The sequence below is a fragment of the Chiloscyllium punctatum genome, chromosome 14 (assembly GCF_047496795.1).
Source record: "Chiloscyllium punctatum isolate Juve2018m chromosome 14, sChiPun1.3, whole genome shotgun sequence".
Classification (NCBI taxonomy): Eukaryota; Metazoa; Chordata; class Chondrichthyes; order Orectolobiformes; family Hemiscylliidae; genus Chiloscyllium; species Chiloscyllium punctatum.
This window is the reverse complement of record NC_092752.1, coordinates 34844565-34861228: the sequence shown is the minus strand read 5'-3', so window position 1 is coordinate 34861228 and position 16664 is coordinate 34844565.

Sequence of the window (16664 nt, the reverse complement as noted above, 5' to 3'; positions counted from 1 at the left end):
CAGAAGTTAATAAAATCATGAAGGGCATGGACAGGGTAAATATTCAAGGTATTTTCCCCAGAGTGGGAGAGTCCAGAAATAGAGGGCATAGGTTTAATCTGAGAGGGGAAAGATTTAAAAGAAACTTAAGGGCAACTTTTTCATGCAGAGGTTGGTGCGTTTTTGGAATGAGCTGCCAGATGAACTGATGGAGGTTGGTACAATTACAACATTTAAAAGGCATCTGGATGGGTATATGCATAGGAAGCGTGGAGAGGGATATGGACCAAATGCTGGCAAATGGAACTAGATTCATTTGGGATATTTGGTTGGCATAAACAATTTGGATCAAAGGGTTCTTTTCTTTGCTGTATATCTCTGCGACTCAATGAGATACCCATCCAGTTGTCAAGAGCCTCAGACTCTTACATATTTCAATCAAGTATTTTTAATAAAAACATTAATGGCCTGGATCTTGTAGCCAATGGTGAAGGAGAGAGGTTCGCAGATGTTCCTGTGAAAATGAAGCTTTGATCTTCCTCACATACGGTAGCATCTATTTGATTTCCTGGCATGATGATACTCTGGCTTAAAGACATGTATTTTGTCCTTTTTTTTGAAGACAGGTTTTAAGACAAAGGTAATGAGCTGTCTATTTGAATTCAATAAACAGCTTGTGAGTCTTTAGAATTTTTTTGAAATTGGAACAATAGAAGCAGCCTCAATGGGTGGGATCAAGCTCTCATGGAGCCAGGATTTTTAATTTTCATTTTTCAGGAGCAGTTATTATGGTCTTGAAGCTGGGTTTAGAAACTACAATACATCTGTCTTCGCTCTTCTCTCTCTCTCTCTCTCTGAGTTTTCTCTTGATGCTTTTTTTTCCGGACTGGAGAATTGCCTGCGAGACAATCTATTTTACTGAATTTGCCTTTGCCAAGGGTGTGTTTATAGGCTGTTACTATATTAAAACAGTTACTGTTCAAGTAGGTAAGTAATCTATTACTCTGATAAATTTTACAATCAAGTTAAGTTATTCCAATTTCTTCTTTCATTTGTTGTATTTAACTATAGTGTATGCATTAAGTGTGTTTTCCTTCAAGACTAGTAGTTTGACCATTCAAAATGCATCTGGAATCTAATGCCTGGACTTGCCTTTGACCTAGAAAATGTTAGGGTCTCAACTATCTTTTTGATATATTTGAGAGGGGTTGGTCTGGTCCATGAATTGGCAATAGCATGTATCCAGCAGTGTGACATTTTATCTAAATTAAACTCTCTCTGCCACTTCTCAGCCCATTGGCCCATCTGATCAAAATACCATTGCGATCTTAGATAACTTTCTTCGCTGTCCACTACACCTCAAATTTTGGTGTTGTCTGCAAACTTGCTAACTATACCTCTTATGCTCGCATCCAAATCATTTATATAAATGATGATTGGGATTGTGTTATAGACCCCCTAATAGTCAGAGGGAAATTAAGAAACAAATTTATAAGGAAATCTCAGTTATCTGTAAGAATAATAGGGTGGTTATGGTAGGGGATTTTAACTTTCCAAACATAGACTGGGACTGCCATAGTGTGCAATTCTGGTCTCCTTCCTATCGGAAAGATGTTGTGAAACTGAAAGGGTTCAGAACAGATTTACAAGGATACTGCCAGGGTTGGAGGATTTGAGCTGTAGGGAGAGTTTGAATGAGCTGATGCTGTTTTCCCTGGGGCGTCGGAGGCTGAGGTTAAACCTTATAGAGGTTTACGCAACCATGAGCGACATGGCTAGGATAAATAGACTAAGTCTTTTCCCTGGGGTGGCGGAATCCAGAACTAGAGGCATAGGTTTAGGGTGAGAGGGGATAGATATAAAAGAGACCTAAGGGTCAACTTTTTCATGCAGAGAGTGGTACGTGTATGGAATGAGCTGCCAGAGAAGTGATGAAGGCTGGTACAATTGTAATGTTTAAAAGGCATCTGGATGGGTATATGAATAGGAAGGGTTTAGAGGAATATGGACCAGGTGCTGGCAGGTGGGACTAGATTGGGTTGGGATACCTGGTCGGCATGGACAGGTTGGACCGAAGGGTCTATTTCCATACTGTACATCTGTATGACTCTATCAGAGAACCTATGCCTCTTTTGAAGTCACAAACTGGAGACACTCATTCCTTGAAGTTTATCTTCAGTTTAATGACACTTAATGGTCCTTAACGATTCTCAATTTTGTAGCTCTTGCCAAAGTAGCCATGTTCAGTGGGTGAAGTCAATGATGTGCTGGAGGTCATGACAGGGATTCAGACAGTGCTGACAAGAGTTCTAGGCAGGGTGGGGTGGAAAGGAGCTGGGGTGCAGGAGAAACAGGTGTTTTCACATTCCTATCAATTTTAAAGTCTGCGGTCCTGAGCTGGCTCCACCCCTACAAGGTGCATCTCCAAAATTAAGTCAATGTAAAAAGCTTGAATAAGTACTGGGCAGTTACAAAGTTTTCCTGTTGACAAGTCCTGGTGGAATCCATCAACGTGAAGTTTTCAGTAGCCTATACAGGCTGACTGTAACATCTAGAAATCAGTGAAGTGGATTCCCTGGAAGTGATAATACAGGATAGCCCTCGATAAACTCAGGGTTGTCACTGGCTCCTTATCGTGCTCACCTGTGTTTGTGAATCATCACCTAACTTGTTAACCACAGCCACTAAAGCGTGCAGTTGTTTGATCAGATGTCCCAAATGGTGCATCCTCAGGAGACATGAGGTCCTCTGAAACCACCTGCCTGTTTGTCCTATGACACTTTTGTCTGAGTAAAAGCATTAGAAGACAAATAAAAAGAATGTTATTAAGATTTACAAGTGTCCTAAATGACAGACTTCAATCAAGGCATATTCTCGTTGCAATTTTTTTCAATATCCATCTAAGAGGTGTACCTCCTAACTCCTCTAGGAAGTCTGCCTATGATTTGACCTTTGTTACCCAGGCAACTGATCTTGAGCATCTTAGCAGCTTCTTGTCCCGGGACGTGGAAGTGATTGAGAAATGTTGCATACTTCTCACAGTTTATTCACCTTTAGGGTCCATGCTAATTCGATCATCAGTCTGCCATTGCACATGACCTCAAGGAATAAAAGTCTCATACTCCATCTTACTTCACATCCTGCTTTTGGCATAAACTAACAGCTTAACAGTAACCTAGACGCTTATCTGCTTGAAAAATGCAATATTTCTGTAGACTGGATTTTCAACACCAAGATATCCATGCCAAGTTTCTGTTACATGAGATAACACAAGCATTGTTGTTTCAGGTAAGCCTACTCTTTGTATGCCAACTCACACCAACAATGACACATAAACCCAATTAAAGATCACAATTACTACTTTGCAGTTGAGCAATCAATTGATTAACGGCAAATTGCCTATCTCCTTTTGTGGCAAACAGTCAAGGAATAGGAATCAGCCTAGACTGTGACTCATATGTCACAATCACTTGAAAAAGTTTACAGAAAGGACCTAAACATGAAGAAATATTGAAGGTAGGTTTACTTGCTGAGCTGGAAAGTTCGTTTTCAGACGTTTCATCACCATCCTAGGTAACATCACCCCTGATGAAGGGCTTTTGCCCGAAACATCGATTTCGCTGCTCCTTGGATGCTGCCTGAACTGCTGTATTCTTCCAGCACCACTAATCCAGAACATCACCAGTGAGCCTCCTCTTATTATTTGGAGCATTATCAGGCATCAGCTGATGATCCAGTTTATACACAAACTTTGTACTGCTATTTCTGCACTTGTGTACTCTTCAGCAGAATAGTACATCACTGTATGGACACAGAGCACTCAAAGAAATTAATGGCACACTGCCCTTGACATAACAATGTGGACAATCAATGGTACATTGAAATCAACACTTATACTAAACTTCCTAGTGCTCTCTAAAATCCTACCCCGTGATGTACATTGCTGAATCAGTTTGATTACTTTGAAGTGAACACTCAACTATGAATCTATAAAGTCCTTGAAAACCTACCAAAGATTCAAAACAAATCATACCAACTTTTCTAGGGGTTTGTGAATGTTTTGAGTGATTCAGGTTTTGGCAGAAGGGGCAAGTGGCATAAACCTTGGGCTGTCACTAATTACGCCCCTCCCCCAAGTCCGTCCTCCCTACCTTTTATCTTAGCCTGCTGGACACACTTTCCTCATTCCTGAAGAAGGGTTCATGCCCGAAACATCGATTCTCCTGTTCCTTGGATGCTGCCTGACCTGCTGCGCTTTTCCAGCAACACATTTTCAGCTCTGGCACTAATGTTGTCACCTAAGATCTGTGTGAAGGATTGAATGTTAGAGCCTCCAGGGTCAACGTCTCTCAACAATAATGGCCTATACACAACATATATACCCTCCATGTGAGGACATCATATCTTCTGTTCCACAGATGGAAAGACAACGAGAGCCCAGCGTGAGGCTGTGGTCACTCAGATCAGGTTGTTCATCACATTATGGGCAAAGGTATTTAACTCAGCAAAGTGTGTGGATAGCACATGAAAGGTTTGGATCTTCAAAAAAAAAATCATCACAATCCTGCAGTTGCTTCATGATGATGTGACTGCAAACAACTCAAGGCAAATCAAAACTTGAGGTCAAGCAAACTGGTTTGACAGCTCCAATGTAGTTTATATTTTACCTGACAATGGCTGTGCACCTCATCAAAGATCAACTTCCCTCTGGTGTGAGTGTGCCACCAAAGTGGGAAACACTTTAGCCCCTGTGCCAAAGTTAAACTGAGCAGTATGGATGTAGATCTGTCACTCTCCATCATTACATATGAGAAACTCAGCCACTTATTTAGGGAGGCCAGCAGTTAATACTAATGTCACTGGGCTAGTAAATCGTACATTGTGAAAGCAGATCATTCAGCCCATCGAGTTTCCACCGACCCTTTGAAGAACATCCCATCCGCTCCCACCCACCAATTGCTGTAACCCTGCATTTCCCATAACTAATCCACCTATCCTACATCTCTGAACAATTTAGCATGACCAATCAACCCAGCCTGCACACCTTAGGACTGTGTGAGGAAACCAGAGCACCCGGAGGAAACCCACACAGACCCGGGGAGAACATGCAAACACCACACAGACAGTCACTTCAGGGTGGAAATGAACCTGGTGCTGGGAGGTGGCAGCTCTAACCATTAAGCCACCATGCCGCCTGTAAATAGGACCTCAGTGTAATGTTCTAGGGAACGATGTTCAAATCCCTCCTTGACAGATGGTGAAGTTAGAATTAATAAAAACCCGGAATAAAAATCTAGCCGAATGATGACCATATAACATGTCAATTATTGTAAACACCCATCTGGTTCACACAATCCCCTTTAACGAAGGGCATCTCTGTCCTTACCTGTTCTAGCAGACCCACAGCAACATGGTTGACTCGTAACTGCCTTGGCATTGAGGGATGAGTAATAAATGATGGCCTAACTAGCAATACCCATTTCACATGAATGAATTGTTGTGAAAAGCAAAAGTTGGAATGTTGACCAGGTCTTGATGCGTGCAGGCACTAGTTACTTAATTATCTGAGGTGTTACAATCCTCAATGAGCATCTGGTTACATGATGAAAGGAAAATTGTTGATGAAGCAGCTCAGGATGATTAGGCGTGGAACCCAGTCCTGTGGAATTCCCACTGAGTCAGCTGAGGTTGAAATGCTTGGCTTCCAACAATCACAACTAGCTTTCTTTGTCCTAAGTATAAAACTAGCCGTGGAGAGTTCTCCCCAGTCTCCAATCGAACTCAGTTTTACTGGGGGCTCCTTAATGTTATCATTAAATGCTGCCTTCCTGTGAAGGGCAGTCAGTCTCACTTGACCTTTAGGATTTAGTTCTCCTGACCATGTGTGAACCAGGCTATAATGAAGCCTGAGGTTGACTGGTGCTGGTGGAATCTGTTGCTAAAATTCAGTTAGCATTTGTAAACTAGCACAGATTGAAGGCCTGTTGACTTTTGCCCGGATTTTGGCTATTGACCTGCATGAATCTCCACTTATGGTTAGAAACCAAATGGACATTGAGATATTCATTTGGTTGCAGGGTGGAAAGAGTAATTGAGAACTGTCTGAGCAATGGAACCACATGTCAGTGGGAGCTGCTGCTTTCAGAAGTGGTGAGATAATTGGATGAAAGTCAGAGAGAAAGAAAATACACACAGAAAATGAAATGTGATATGGATATCTACAAATAATTAGATTATATATGAGTCCATTGCTTTCTTTCATCTTCATCCCAATGAGGTTTGATTCAAGGTTTAGTTAATAATTGTTGTGGTAATCAGATAAATTCAATGATCTCATCTTCCAAGTATTCAGCACTCCTATTGACTCATACTTCTCCTGGGCATTGGGAAGGCTGGATCATTGAATTTATCTCAATAATTTATTTTAATGCATTAATAAATCATGCCTAGCATTGTAAGTCAGCATTAAGCTGCCCTTATTTCCTTCAGGTTTGTGTTCTGTAATGCAAGTTCAATGCAGATTCAAGTGCTGATTGTGTGCTTGACAAGAAATGGGGAGGAGCGTATAATCTCATTGTTTTGATTTTAACCACATTGCTGGTGTTTTATTCTGGAATGTGAATTGAGATGAAATTTTGCAAAGATTCTGTACAGATGTAAGACTTTGTCAGATTTTTTTTCCCCTTTTAATGAAAACAATGTCAGTTTTGTAAAATTCCAGAAAACATTTGAGATAATTTAAGGAAAAGAAATTAGCTGTCGGCTTTATTTATAAAACAGCCAACGATCAGGTTTCAGCTAATCTTTGAAAGCTCCAGGTCTGTTCTTGTACAGGAACCAGGACTTTGAATGAGGGATCCATCGACTGACTAATTTGCAGGGGAATCTGATTAAAGTTGCTACATCTGTCACATTCAAAAGGAAAAGTTTATGACTATGCATAAACCTCAGTCATCTCCAGTTATAGCATCATGGGTTTGGATAGTGAGAGATTGAACTAATAAACCATTGTTATTGGTTTCATAGCCAGTCTGATGATCAAGGTTCTACAATTAACTTTGAATCCCTGATATGGGGAGCAACAAATGAATAAAGTTTATTCCTACTGATAGTGATCCAACAAACTTTTGAGATGACTCATGTGCTTTGGAAAAATGTTGCAAATTCTTCTGTTGTGATATCCCCATTAAGATCAAAGGATATTCTGACAGGGGTGACTTGGTGTCTTCATTTCAAGAAATGCCCATATAACCTGAAACTGCAAGGGGAGATGAAATTTGTACCAAAACATAAAAGGCAGATTAATTGTAGTGGTGTCCTGTTCCAGCCTGTCTTGTGCTGGGCAGTTCAGAAAACTGCATTCTGGCAAAGACAGAGCTCTCTACCAAGAATCTAGTTTTCTGTTTGGTATGAAGAAGAAAATATAATCCAGATGCTCTTGCGAAGGCAACATGTGAACATGTTGAGGGTTTTTTTTTATCAGAAAAGTGGATCATTATATTGTTGTGTTGGTTGATTGGTTAAGTTGAAATTCTGGTCAGTTCAGTATCAGGACGACTGCAACTCAGATGACAGCAGGCTATCGACATACACCTTGTTCATGTTAACTGAGCAGGTAATCTTTGGGACGGAATATAATCACTGGTGAATATGACTTGAAGGCTGAAATAGATGAGTGGAATTGAGATCTCCTACACTGTATGGAACAAATAGCACAGACTCTGAGATCATGTGGGATCATGTGTGATACCGCATTTGGGCAGAAATTCATGAGTATTTGTAACTAATCGAGGTATATCTTTGTTGTGTTCTCTATTTACAGTATCTTGTTAGTCAAAACAATCCCTTGTCAGTTAGTTAATGATTAACTTATGTTGATGTTTGTTGGTTTATTCTATTAAATGTTTTAAAAACATTGTCCATCGGGGTTTCTTTACATTGATGTTGTGGGAATACCTTAAAAAAATTGGTTTCCACAGTGGTTGTAATTCACTTCTGCAAATGCATTTTCATGATTGAGGAGAGCATTGGGTGAATCTGACAGTATTCATTGATGACAGTCATATTGGAATAATGGTCTTCAGCAGAATATTTAAGGTAGTCTGCAAAGAAGAGAACAAAAGTTATATTCGAATCTCAAATAGCTGGGAATTTTGCAAGCTACACACAGGGATTGTTTAACCTTCTCTTTCTATAAGTCCTTAATCTGTTGCATGATGAGTTATAAGAAAGAAATGTCTCGATGTTGGAGATTCACAGATGTGGAACCATTACTAAGTCCTGAAGCCAGTGATGTTGGCCTCCATCCATCTGCATGGTCTGCTCAAAGTCAGCCAATTCAAGGCACCCTGCATTCACTTGAAGAGAGTGTGGGTTAGAGGAGGCACAGGATGGGTACTGGTGCTGTGTGGCATCTGAGAAGGAGAGGATCCCCCTGAATGCTTCAGCAATTTTAAGAACAGGAGAGCCTGCAGCTTCAGGATGGGGGATTTGAAGGCATTGTTAATGATGCACCACCCAACTCCTGACAGGTCCACCTCAGGAACCAGCTGGGCTTTGGTTTCGCATGAGGGTACTCATCCAAATGATCCTGGCAGGGCCCCAATCTAGCCGCAAGTTATAGAGTCATAGACAGAGTCATAGAGATGTACAACACAGAAACAGACCCTTCGGTCCAACCCGTCCATGCCGACCAGATATCCCAAACCAATTTAGTCCCACCTGCCAGCACCCCATTCATAACCCTCTAAACCCTTCCTATTCATATACCCAGATGCCTTTGAAATGTTGCAATTGTACCAGCCTCTACCACTTCCTCTGGCAGCTCATTCCATACACATACCATCCTCTGCGTGAAAAAGTTGACCCTTAGGTCTCTTTCATATTTTTCCCCTCTCATCTTAAATCTATGCCCTTTAGTTCTGGACACCCCCAACCCAAAGAGACTTTGTCTATTTATCCTAGCCATGCCCCTCATAATTTTGTAAACCTCTATAAGGTCACCCCTCAGCCTCCGACACTCCAGGGAAAACAGAATCAGCCTATTCAACCTCTCCCTATAGCTCAAATCCTCCAAACTTGGCAACATCCTTGTAAATCTTTTCTGAACTCTTTCAAGTTTCACAACATCTTTCTGATAGAAGACCAGAATTTCATGCAATATTCCAAAAGTGGCTGAACCAATGTCCTGTCCAGCCATAACATGACCTCCCAACTCCTGTACTCAATACTCTGACCAACAAAGGAGAGCATACCAAACGACTTCTTCACTATCTTACCTACCCATGATTCAACTTTCAAGGAGCTATGAACCTGCACGCCAAGGTCTTTTTGTTCAGCAACACTCCCTAGCACCTTACCATTAAGTGTATAAGTCCTGCTAAGATTTGCTTTCCCAAAATTCAGCACCTCACATTTATCTAAATTAAACTCCATTTGCCACTTCTCAGCCCATTGGCCCATCTTATCAAGATCCCATTGTAATCTGAGGTAACCCTTTTCGCTGCCTACTAAACCTCCAATTTTTGTGTCATCTGCAAACTTACTAATGATACCTCTTATGCTCACATCCAAATCATTTATATAAATGACAAAAAGTAATGGACCCAGCACCAATCCTTGTGGCACTCCACTGGTCAGAGGCCTCCAGTCTGAAAAACAACCCTCCACCACCACCCTCTGTCTTCTACCTTTGAGCCAGTTCTGTATCCAAATGCCTAGTTCTCCCTGTATTCCTTGAGATCTAACCTTGCTAACCAGTCTCCCATGGGAACCTTGTTGAATGCCTTCCTGAGGTCCATATAGATCACGACCACCACTCTGCCCTCATCAATCCTCTTTGTTACTTTTCCAAAAAACTCGTTCAAGTTTGTGAGACATGATTTCCCATGCACAAAGTCATGTTGACTATCCCTAATCAGTCCTTGCCTCTCCAAATACTTGTACATCCTGTCCCTCAGGATTCCCTCCAACAACTTGGTCACCACTGACCTCAGGCTCACTGGTCTATATTCCCTGGCTTGTCCTTACCCTCCTTCTCAAATAGTGGTACCACATTAGCCAACCTCCAGTCTTCTGGCACCTCACCTGTGAGTATCGATGATACAAATATATCAGCAAGGGGCCCAGCAATCACTTTCCCAGCTTCCCACAGAGTTTTAGGGTGCACCTGATCAGGTCCTGGGGATTTATCCGTTTTTATATGTTTCAAGACATCCAACACTTCCTCCTCTGTAATATGGACATTTTTCAAGATGTTGCCATCTATTTCATTACATTCTATATCTTCCATGACCTTTTCCACAGTGAACACTGATACTTGTTTAGTATCTCCCTCATCTCCTGCACCTCCACACAAAGGCCGCCTTACTAATTACCCATTACCATTTGGTCAGCTCCAAGGAAAGCAAAGATTCCACCCGTATAATCAGTTTGCAATTAATCTAGGCAAACCAAGTGACAAGAAATGAACATATATCAATAATATAATGTGTAATTACTTGCCTAATAAAATATGTGACCTACCCGGTCTTCAAAGTTTGGAATTTATTCAGTATGGAGTCTTTGAAATGAATCATACATGGGCCTCAGCAAGAATGGCGAGATTTGTGACCAAATCAGTTGAGCTAGTCATGATCCCACCTCAATATTCTTCATCTTTTGGACTGTGATCTGACTCTTATGTATTCACCTGCAAAAGTCTGAAGGAAAATGTCTAATCCCTCCCATTCCCATCAGGAGTATTAATCATGAAAAACTCAGGCTTACAAAGCCTGAGATCTGTTCAGTTTCCTGAAATTTCCATTCTGACAATTTTAGTTAAATTTTAGTCATTACCTAGAATTCGTGCAAGAATGATTCTAAGTGGTCTCCCATCTATTGCCCCACACATTAAAGAGCAATTAATAATTAGAAAATTAAGTTCATAAGGAGTGGGTACGTGGGAAGCCCAAGAACTGACTTTCAATTCAGCCTACAAAAATGTAGGGAATTACTGGATAATATAATTAGGAATGACAGTACCCAGAAACAGCCAATTAGAAGCCATTTCCATGCTTCTAGTTCCATAGTAAGTGGAACTAAAGTGACTATTCCAAGCTTTTGTCATTTTAAAGGTTTATAAATATTAAAAATGTTAAAACTTGGGGCAGCACAGTGGCTCAGTGGTTAGCACTGCTGCCTCACAGTGCCAGGGACATGGGTCCAATTCGCGCCTTGGGCAACTGTCATTGTGTGTTTGCACATTCTCTCCATGTCTGCGATAGCTTCCTCCCACAGTCCAAAGATGTGCAGGTCAGGTGAATTGGCCATGCTAAATTGCCCATAGTGTTAGGTGCATTAATCAGGGGTAAATATAGGGTAGGGGAATGGGTCTGGGTGGGTTACTCTTCGGAGGGTCGATGTGGACTTGTTGGGCCAAAGGGCTTGTTTCCATACTGTAGGGAATCTAATCTAAATAATATTGAAACTATCACACTCTCTTTTACTCAGCTTTGCACAAAAGACATGGTGAGAAATCTCACTAGGCAACAGCAAGATGCCAATTGATGTGGCTTAAGGCTTGCTAGATGCCTTGTTAGTGTCATGATTCTCCTTATTAATGACCAGCCTCCCATCTTACCAAACTCACCAAATAAGCTCAACATCAGGAAAACTTAACATGGAAACCAGAGTGGATACTGGGTGGAGTCGGCTCACTGCTTGCTCCAATGACCTCCATGTTACCAACTGCCAAAATGCAGTCCATGATCAACAGGCACTAACCGCATGCACCCCTCCTCCATGAGCACTGGCACCTAACCAACCATTATGACCATCTTGGTATGGCTATTGTTCTCTGGTAGTGTGGTCTGCAAGCACAAACTTGCATTGTAAGGTGCATCAGCAATTAGCTTTGAAAGGCAGCTGTGGAGACACTTTATGCTTAGGGACAGGAACCCAACTCATTCACTGGACCTGGGTGCTTGTCCAGGCTGTTCACTTGCTCTCTTAGTGTTTACTCACTTAGTATTAACATGCATAGTCACAGCATCCCTGCCTTGTCTTTTCTTGCCATGCAATGTTGCACAATAATAGAAACGAGGAGCTTTACCTGCACTCAGCATTCCTCAGTTGAGGAGTTGTCCATCTTGTTGTACTGCACTCTGCTACATCAGTCTTACACCTAGTCTATGTACTGGCTACTTACTTTAGCAAATACAGTACTCAGCACATGCAGCAAGCAAGCAACAATGTATCAAAGGCCTTGAGTAATAAGTCTCACAGATGTTCGTAGAAGCAGAGAGACCTGACAGAGAACCTCCCATTCCAGTCGTGGCAATTGGCCATGGTCAGGCTTTTGGTTAGGGTGTTTGCAGTCAAGGTATCCTTGCCTCTGCAGCCCAGGGTATAGTCACATTGGCACTGTAGAGGTACGTCTGGGTGGTCAGTGAGATGTATGGGCATCAAACAGGGGTTTGGGCCCATCCACTGAATCAGTCCATGGAAAGTCAGGGAGAAGAGGAGAGAGACTGGTGAAAGTGCAGCTGTTGCCGTGGCACTGAAACTTGGTAGTTTGGTTGTTGGGACTAGAGGCTATAGACACTGGGTAAAGGTGCAGTACAACTGTGAAGGTGGTGGCAGCAGGATTTGCAAGAAGGGGATAAGCTAAAGCATTACTGGGGATGGGATAGTGTGGGAAGAGATCTTTGTCCACTGTCAGAAGCACCCCATCTTCAAGTGCAGGGGAGCAGTCAATGGCCACATCTCATGGGTCACCTCATTTGCAAGGGGCTAGGTGGGAAAGGTAGTCAGGAATGAGGCACATGTCAATAGGTTGGGTGGGGAATTGGGAAAATATGAATCTTGTGTGGTTAATAGGATGGGCTACTAGGTAGGGGATGTCGATGTTAGGAGTCTCCTTGGCATATTCAGGCTTAGGCTGGGATCCACTGTTGGCCCTGGAGGTTTGCTGTTGTGTTCCTGGTGACACTTGTGTTCTGACAGGCCAGACGTGCTGAGGATCTTCTTGCCAGGGTCGAGTTGACACTCCTCAGCGTGAACTTCGGCGGGTTGGAATGGGGTCAGTGGTGTAGAGGGTTTTTTCATATCTGCAGTGATATGATCGTAAATGGCAGAGGGCCAAGTGCATGGTTCCACCTGTGGCTGGCTCTCTCCAGGTCCCACCTGATCTCCTTGGAAAGAGGGGCACCGAGGTTCACTGCCCCCCCCCCCCCCCAACCCCAGTGGACCTCAGGACCAATAGCTGGGTCATAACTTTCAGGAGTCTGCAGTGTGGAGACAAACAGTCACATGTTTTGCTTTACTGATGCAACTTCTGGGCAATGAGAGCCAGGTGCCCCATATGCCTGTCTGCTGCTGTTACTACTCTCTGTTCATCTTGATGAGGTCCCCGATTGCTGACACTACAGGTTCCCCTCCTGGCTGAGTGTGAGCAATTGCCCGGTCTCCTCCCATTCCCAGTGGTCTGGGCCTTTTCTCCCTTCGTCAGCTGTGGAACCGTCAGTGTGAGGCGAGGTGAGGTGGCATGGTGGCTCAATGGTTAGTAATGCTGCCTCACAGCACCAGGGATTCAGGTTTGATCCCACCCTTGGGTAACTGTCTCCCTGTGTCTGTGTGGGTTTTTGCTGGATGCTTCAGCTTTCTCGTACAGTCCAAAGATAACCAGGTTAGGTGGATTGGCCATGCTAAATTGCTCTGTAATTTACAAGGATGCACAGGCTAGGTGGGTTTAGCCATGGGGAATACAGGGTTATGGAGATGGGAAGATGAGAGTGGGCTGCTGGTTTTGGTGGGATGCTGTGTGGAGGGTTGGAACAGACTCAATGGACTCAAAGCCTTTGTCCACACTGTAAGTTTCCTATGCTTCCAGATTATGTATCCATATTCTATATGTCTATGGATCCCCCTCCATCTGAGGATTCTGTACTGGATCTGGTGAGAGTGCAGCAGCCAGCTTTGCTAGCACTTCCTCTGAGGCCTCAGTCATCTCATCTTCAGGGATAAGAATGGTACTTCTGTGCAATTGTGGGCAGTCTAGCAAAGACAACAAGACAAAGAGAAAGAGACAGAAGGCATCACAACCAATTGATAGAAATAGTGTGCAATGAGTGAGAGTGATTAATATGAGCATTATTGAGGAGTAAGGACTGGTAATTACTCATCTGGAAGCATGTAGATGTCCTGCAGCCCCATAGTAGGAGACCCTGTCTTCTTCTGCCAGGACCCGGATTCTCTACTCTGCCCATGATGGCTCCTGTTAGGGGCTGCCCTCTCCTCTTGTGAACAAATGGAGGTTACTAAGTGACATCATAGTAATTGGTTCTGGTGCATATAGGCAAAGTGTGGTAATGTGTGCCAAAGGACCAAGAAGAGAGTGTGGAGAGCACGGTTAGTGCTGTGGAATGTTGCGTGGACAGGTGGGAATGAATGCTTGTGGAGGAAAGTATTGTCTGCAATAGTGAGAATGGCAAAGCATGAACCTTGGGTGCAATTGCATACTGAGCTGATTCTTGTGAAACAGGGAAGGTCATTGACCTTCCTTCTGTATTGATGCTCCTCCCTCTGCACCTTGGGGACCACACTTATCAAGGTGGCAACATCAGACCAGTCTGGTAGTATCTAGTGACACAGCGTCTTCTACCAGCCTTCACTGGACGAACTTGTCCACCAGGACCTCCAAGTCCCCATGGAAGAATCATGGTGCCATCTTATCCTCTCTGCTATGCTCCAACTCCATCCTCAATTGAACAGATTAGCTTCAGAATGCCAGAGCTTGACTGGGTTCACAAAGGGCTTTTAAAAATGGTATCAGCACATGGTGTTCAGGTAGATATCTGCTGAGAGGCGAAAGCAAATTATTGTTTGAATGGCACATGGTAAGGTGAGCCAGAAATGAGACACTCACAGGGGGAGCAGTAAATAATTAATGAGGCAAGTTGGTAGGTTAGAGTGAGACAACTTACTAGGGATCACGGCAACAAACTCTCCAAACTAAAATTGATGCTGCTCAGATTTGGCCAAAAAAAAGTATGAGATTCAGCCCTTTGAAATTTTATTTTATTTTAATACTGGCCAATGTGCCACAATGATGGCTCCAAAAAGATCAGATGATCGATCTTATATATTTAGAAACTAGCTCCGCACTGAATGGGGAAGAAAGGACACATACCAGATCTGTATGCTATACAATATCTGAAAACCATCGAAAGATTTTATCAAATAGAGGGTCCTTTTTGAAATCAGGGAGATGATTGTCTTGAATCCTTCAGGATGAATGTCTTAAAACAATAAACAAAAGTGTGGTTCATCAGTCTAAGACCACCACTATCTTTGGAAAAGGAACCATAATGATTCACACAGTAGGGCAGCCATGTTTGTCTCCTTTCAATTTTGAAATGCTACACCCATAAACAGAGGTGTGTAGAAAGGTTAATAACATCTGTGCCTTGAGGACCAAAGGCTGGAATTTCATAAAGTTTGGAAACCTATCCCATTAGTATTAATCACAACAGCAACCTTATCTCCTCTTGCTAAGACTACAATCACCTAACTTGTGATCTCTTTCAGAGAATCCTGAAAATGAATTTGAAACATGACTTTGGCTACTGAATTCATCCAAACTATATTTCAGAAGTGATTGTTCCTTTTTATTGCATGATTACTAGAACAAGAAAATCGCATTAATAACGAACTGTTCTTTTAGTTTATAACTTAGAAAAGTCTACTTTTTTTCAACTATGCTTTTCAGGAGTCTATTTGTGAGTGTACTTAAGTAGGTGGATGGCATAGCATCAGATTCAGAATGAGTGCTAAAATAAACAGCCATCTTTCTTTATTAAACTCACAAAAAGCTTGCTGCTGATTTTCAAATTTTCTAATCAAGTGCAGATTGGATAACATCGTCATCCCCCTCCCAACACATACACACACACACGCGCACACACATCTTTCTGTGAAAACTTACTAATTATGGATAGTTGGGAAGGGAACAGAGATTTCAGTAGTTCTATCTCATCCTGTATTTAATGGTAAGTTTGAAAGATAGTGACGAGATGAGTTGGCATTTATTCTGCAAGAACAAGCCAGTTCGAGTCAATTAGAGATTGAAAGTCTGAAAGATCAGTTTATCACCTACAGCTCCCTCAGGTCTGGTTTCACTGAGGTAGAAGCCACTGCAAGAAGATGGGTTAAAACTTAACTGGACCTTGTTGCTGTAGCATATTCAAATGTTATGAGCACATGCAGTCAACAATGATATCATTAAACAGGTGAACTGCCATCTGGGTGCCTGTCTTTTTCAAGTACTTCTTTATTTTTAAATACATTTTTATTAAAAAATGGATTTTTGATACTACAACAAATACAAAGCAATATAATTCAAAACAGTGCAAAAAAAAACAAGAAATAGTAAAACCAAACTGCCCTCATGTACAAATGTATTAATCGATACATAAAAAAATCTAAATATATAAATAAATAATAACTAATAACTAACTAAATAATAATAATATGGCTCAGCAAGACAAAATATTGGCTCTCAGCCATCCAGAGCATTCATTTACACAAATTCGTATATTTGCAATTCCCCCTCTCTGCATGTTAGACTCATAAAACCCAATCCTTACAGCTATATAAGAGCCCTAATTAATGTGGCAAACAGATCTGTGTCCAGGTCGTCCAAAGAA